A 5,764-nucleotide genomic window follows, 5' to 3' on the forward strand; every position below is an offset into this window, starting at 1 on the left:
GTGGTGACTCATTGTTGTTGTTGTTGTCAGGTGCCATCGAGTCGGAACCGACTCATAGAGACCCCATGCACAGCAGAACGAAACAATGTCCAATCCTGGGCCAACCTCACTACCGCTGCCACACTTGAGTCCATTAATGATGCCACCTGGCTGATCCATCTTGTTGGGGGTCTTCTTCTTTTTCTCTGACCCTCCACCTTACCCAGCATAACATCCTTCTCCAGTGACTGTTTCTTCTGGACAATATGTCCAAAGTATGAGAGACGAAGCTTAGCCAACCTGGCCTCAAAGGAGCACTCTGGCTGCACTTCTTCCAAAACAGATCTATTGGTTCTTTTGGCAGTCCATGGCACTTTCAGTATTCTCCTCCAACACCACAACTCAAAGGCATCAATTCTTCTACGATCTTCCTTAGTCACTGTCCAGCTTTCACATCCATATGAGTCTATTGAAAACACCATGGCCTGAGTCAGGCGCACCTTAGACTCATAGTAACCCTTTACAGGGTTTCTGAGGAGAAGCTGGTTGGTTTGAGTTGTCAATGTCACAGTAACCTTGCAGGCAGAAGTCCAGTGCTTCTCCTATAGCACTTTGAAAACCCTATGGAGGACAGTTCTACTCTGATACATTAGGTCACCAAGAGTTGGGATCAACATAAACACTTAAAAAAGGAGATAAGAAGATAGTCTAATGCTACTAGAGTCAACTGTACTTCCAATACTCTGCTCCCATATTGAAAACTAAATGCTTATAGTTGTGGAAAAGGGTCTGGCACAATTTTTATAGTATATTGTAAAATTTGTATCTTTCTAGATTTGGGAGGTGTAAAATTCATTGATTTCCTTCATTGCCTAGAAGTGTTATCATATTAACTCTGCTGTATCTAAGTTATACTTCATAAGAGAAACTTCAATTTGAAAGGGGCTTTAGAAAAGTTGAGTCTGTAATGTTTATCATTCTGATAATCAGAAGTGGAAGCATGAAGTCTGTGTCCTTTGCTTGCCTCCTGCCTGTGTGAACCCTTCTCTCCTTCATTGAACAGTGGTTGGTCAGTTTCAGGCAGGATTATTGGTCCCCAATGTGTTAGAAGGTTGAATCTGATGGTTCTTGCAGTTCCCACATAAAGTACACCTGACACCCCTAGCAGAACAAGGCCAAGACAGGTACAAGACCTAGTGCCAAGTTTATTAGAAACACTGTTATCTTTCTTTCTTCTTTCCTCCCTATAATATTAACCTCTCTGATAAACACAGAATGGGTTGTTTTAGTGAGAAATGAAGACATCACATGAAACAAGAGCCCCAACATTCAATGCTGAGTGTGTTGTAATTCAGTGGATAAGGCTGAAAAACAATCTGGCAAGATCAAGAAACCTTTCTTAGGTGAAGGTTAGAAGAAAGGGTATGAAATTCCTCTTCTCCAAGTTCAGTATCAGACAATTGTGTGCTTAACATAATTCCTCTCCTAGGAACAAGAAAATTAGATTAATGTTAATCCCATCTATTGATTCAAGTGATACAGGACTGTCTACTGTCTACTACAACCTATAAAAAGATAGGCACTGATTCAGTCTCTTCAAAGTCATAGAGATCAATCATGCACATAAAATTTTACCTCAAGTCTTGAAGCTGCATAAATGAAACCCCACTTGCCTGTCCTGTCATTTGTACACTCTCTATAAATATACATCATCTCAAATTTTCTCTGGACCAGTAAACATCTTTCAGGTCCTCTCCTCTCAATTAATTAATGAAATAAAACCTTAGACATATGTGCCGGAGGGTCCTGATTTTACATTTTGAAAACTACACTTTAACAAGAGTTAAGAGCTTTACAAACGTATGTAAAAGATGGATTTGGGTTTTATTAAAGATTGAGAGAATTACTAGAAGAAGAAATGGAAGCTGAGAAAAGAGAAGGATTTTAGACAAAGACTGAAAGAAAAGAGGCTTAAAACAGGTAGTTAGGACAGCTGCTTTTCTGAAATCCAATTATTTTTTTCTGTTCTTGGCTTAGCCCTGCCTTCTTTCCATTAGAAAGGAAAATACAGACTGGTAGTCTTCAATTCCTCAGGAAAGGCACCTGAATTTACAGCAATTTGATTGGTTGTGTATGTGCCATGGAGTCGTCGGTTCCAACTCACAGTGACCCTGTACAGGGTTTCCGAGGCTGTAAATCTTTACAGGAGCAGAAAGCCTCATCTTTCTCCTGCGGAACAGCTGGCAGTTTCAAACTGCTGACCTTAAGGTTTGCAGACTGATTCATAATCACTACTCTATCAGAGCTCCTTATTTATAGCAATAGAGTCATATTAAGCAAAAGTGACCCGGGAGCAAACAGTGGACTGGAAATTGTCAAGATTTTTCATTATCCTTGGAAATAACCATTCCTTGACACCCTCCACCCCCACACAAAGAACCAAACAAATTCAGAATCCTTTATTGTGCAGTTTTCTACATAGAAATGTTAGCCATCTCTAAGTTATCAGTTTCAAATTTCAAATGAATTGTTAGAAAAAAAATTATGTAAATATAAGATATAAACACTTGAGAAAGTTGGCTGATTAAATATGCAAAGCTGTCCATGAAATCTGTAAGTTCCATTCTCAGAAAACCTTTTCTCCATTCAGCCTGGTATATCTTTCAAAGGAATGTATGCTTATGGGGAATCATAAGCATAATTTGGGAGCCTTGAGGTGGGAGGTATTACGGATAATTTTTTTTTTTTTTTTTTAAGTATAGAGACACAAAGGAAAAGATTAAAGGGTGGAAAATTTTTCATAAGAAAGGTTCAGATTTAGGGGAAAGAATGACATAAAAGTTGTAATGCAACTTTCTTATAAGCAAAATTGCTATGTGCTAAATTTCTTATAAGCAAAATTGAAATCTAAATGTAATAGGAAGAGACTAGTTGCTGTCAATTCTAATTCATGGCAACCCCATGTGTGTTACAGTACAACTGTGCTCCACAGGGTTTTCCTGGCTTTGACTAGACCTTTCTTTCCAGGTTACTTGGGTGCATTCAAACTACCAACCTTTCATTAATAGTCAAGCCCTTAATGATTTCTCCCATCTAGGAACTCCTTTAATACACAAAAGCAACTATCATCCTGGTTTCATGGTTGTGGTGGTGTTATGTGCTGTGTAGCCAGTTCTGACTCATAGCAACCTTGTATACCGTTTCCAAGTCTATAAATCTTTACAGGAGCAGAAAGCCTCATCTTTCTACCATGATGGCTGTATTTTCTAACTGTTGACCTTGTGATTAGCAGCCCGACTCATAATCATTACACTACCAGAGCTCCTTATCCTGATTACATAGATAAGGAAATTGATACGATATGATCACAAGGTAGAGGATGGAAGACAAGACTGTAACCTAGCATAAAGTTTGGAATATTAGGATGCTCCGAGTAGAGGGAAAGATGATTTCTTGTGGGCATTCACTTCTCAAGATCTTTGGTGGACTGACACATTAGCTTCAACAATTGACTTAAATGTAACATTTGTGAGGACGGAACAGGACCAGACGGAGCAGTATTTCATTCTGTCACACACAGGGTCACTATAAGTCAGAGCTGACTTGAGTGCACCTAACAACAACAAACTCTGGGAATTTTTGGAGCCAAAATCATGGATGGTCTTCTTCCAGGACCTCACCCTGCTTTGCCAAACCACTTCCATTGCAGCTGCATAAACTTAGTGATAACTTGTGAGATGTTGATACTTAATTGATAGGTGGTGATGGTGGTGATTGTATGCTGCTGGGTCGGTTCCAACTCCTAGGGACCCTGGGGAAGGTTTCCAAGGCTGTAAATCTGTATGCAAGCAGAAACAGTCATCATTCTCCTATGGAGCAGTTGTTAGACTCAAATGAATGACCTTGCCTTTAGCAGCCCAACACATAACCCACTACACTACCAGGGCTGCTTTAATTGACAAGACTGGGGAGCAAATCTGGGCATTTAGGAAACCTCAAGTTTCCCTGTACTTTTTTGATCCAGAACCCTGAGGCCTTTCCTTATTCCAAATCCTTGCCAGTGTGACCTTCTAAATAGAAGAAGCTACCTATCTACTTAAGGAGCTCCGGTAGCGTAGTGGTTAAGAGTTGGGCTGCCAACTTCAAGGTCAGCAGTTATAAATTACCAGTGGTTCCGTGGGAGAAAGATGAGGCTTTCTGCTTCCGTAAAGATATAGCCTCGGAAACCCTGTGCAGGGTCACTATGAGTCGGAAGCAACTCCACAGTACTTAACAACAACAACACCTATCTACTTAGAAGTAATCCTTATCTTCTCTCTCCCTCAATTCTAAGGTCCAATCCATTAGCCACAACAAAACCTGACTTGTAGAGATCCTACAGGACAGTGTAGAACTGTGTAGTCCCACACAGTTTCTAAGACTGTAAATTGTTACTGAAGTAGATCATCATATCTTTCTCCCTAGGAGTGGCTGGTAGATTTGAATTGTTTAACTTTTGGTGAACAGCCAAATACTCGAACTGCTATGCATTTCCCCTCTAGTATGTATCTGGAAACAATCCAGTTTTCTTTATATCCCCAGCTACCACCCTAATCGGAGTCCTGGTGTGGTGCTGTGGGTTAATGCACCAAACTGCAAAGCCGTTTGAACTGCAAGGTCGATGGTTCAAGCTCACCAGCTGCTCCTCGGAAACCCTATACAGGGTTGTTATGGGTCGGCACCGACTTGGCAGCACTTCACAACAACACTACCTTAATCACTCTCATGTCTAGTCTAGATGACCACAGCATCCTAACTTTTGTTGTAGTTAGCTGCCTTCCAACAATTCCAATGCATGACAACCTATGTACAATAAATGGAAGGTTGCATAGTCTCATAGCATCCGTATGATGACTGACACTTTGTATCTACCATGCCAATCCATTTCTGAAAATACCTGATTTCTGTATAGTGGACTACAAAATACTGTGTAATTTGTCCTTTGCCCACCTCTGCAACATCATCTATGCCACTTTCCTTTAAGGCACTGGTCTTCAAAATATTCCTCATCTCTGGCCTTTTTCCCTCTCAGAACTCATCCTTCTATCTGAAAATCTTTTTTCTTATTTCTTACATGCTTGGCATAATCCATACTTCATTTCTCAATTTAAATATCACCCCCTCGTTGAGCCATTCTTGTTGTTCTGTCCCCAACGCCTATGCATTCTCTCTTTCATGCTTCATTAAAACAAAACAAAACAAAAAGCCAATTGCCATGAGCCAACTCTGACTCAGGGTGGCCCCATGTATGTTAGAGCAGAACTTTACTCCATAGGTTTTTCAATGGTTGATTTTTCCAAAGTAGATTTCCAGATATGTTTTCCTAGGTGCCTCTGAGTGGACTTGAACCTTCCAGTTAGCAGTGAGCTACATTAACCATTTGAATCAATCAATACTCCCGAACCAGTTGCTGTTTGGTTGATTCTGATTCATAGCAACCCAGTGCTTCACAGTACTTCTGAAAATTTGCTATTATTTTGTTTGTCTTCTTATTTTTTAACTGTTCACTCATTTACCCTTAGCTCCATAAAGGCTAGAACTATGTGTCTTTTGTAAATTGCAGGAGGCTTATGATTCTATATTACTTGGCTCATATAAAGACTCAGTAAATCTCTGGTGAATGGATATAAAATATTTTCAACTCCTAGTGCTGTAATAAAATCTTTTGTGTCCCCAGATACTACAAAAATTATGAAAATTATGGAGCTTCTCATAGATAACTAAAAAAATTTAAATTAAAATTATA

General features: G+C 39.7%; 1 protein-coding gene across 1 annotated transcript in view; it reads left to right on the forward strand.

Annotated features, from left to right (window-relative positions):
- Nucleotides 1–3,757: 3,757 nt before the first annotated feature.
- JAKMIP2 (janus kinase and microtubule interacting protein 2) overlaps nucleotides 3,758–5,764 on the forward strand; it is a 307,935-nt gene continuing 305,928 nt past the window's right edge. The window contains exon 1 of the mRNA XM_006874497.1: nucleotides 3,758–3,767. The gene's annotated coding sequence lies outside the window, so the exon portion shown is untranslated. The remainder of the gene's footprint in view (nucleotides 3,768–5,764) is intronic.

The sequence above is a fragment of the Chrysochloris asiatica genome, unplaced genomic scaffold, assembly GCF_000296735.1.
Source record: "Chrysochloris asiatica unplaced genomic scaffold, ChrAsi1.0 scaffold00280, whole genome shotgun sequence".
In the NCBI taxonomy this organism is placed as follows: Eukaryota; Metazoa; Chordata; class Mammalia; order Afrosoricida; family Chrysochloridae; genus Chrysochloris; species Chrysochloris asiatica.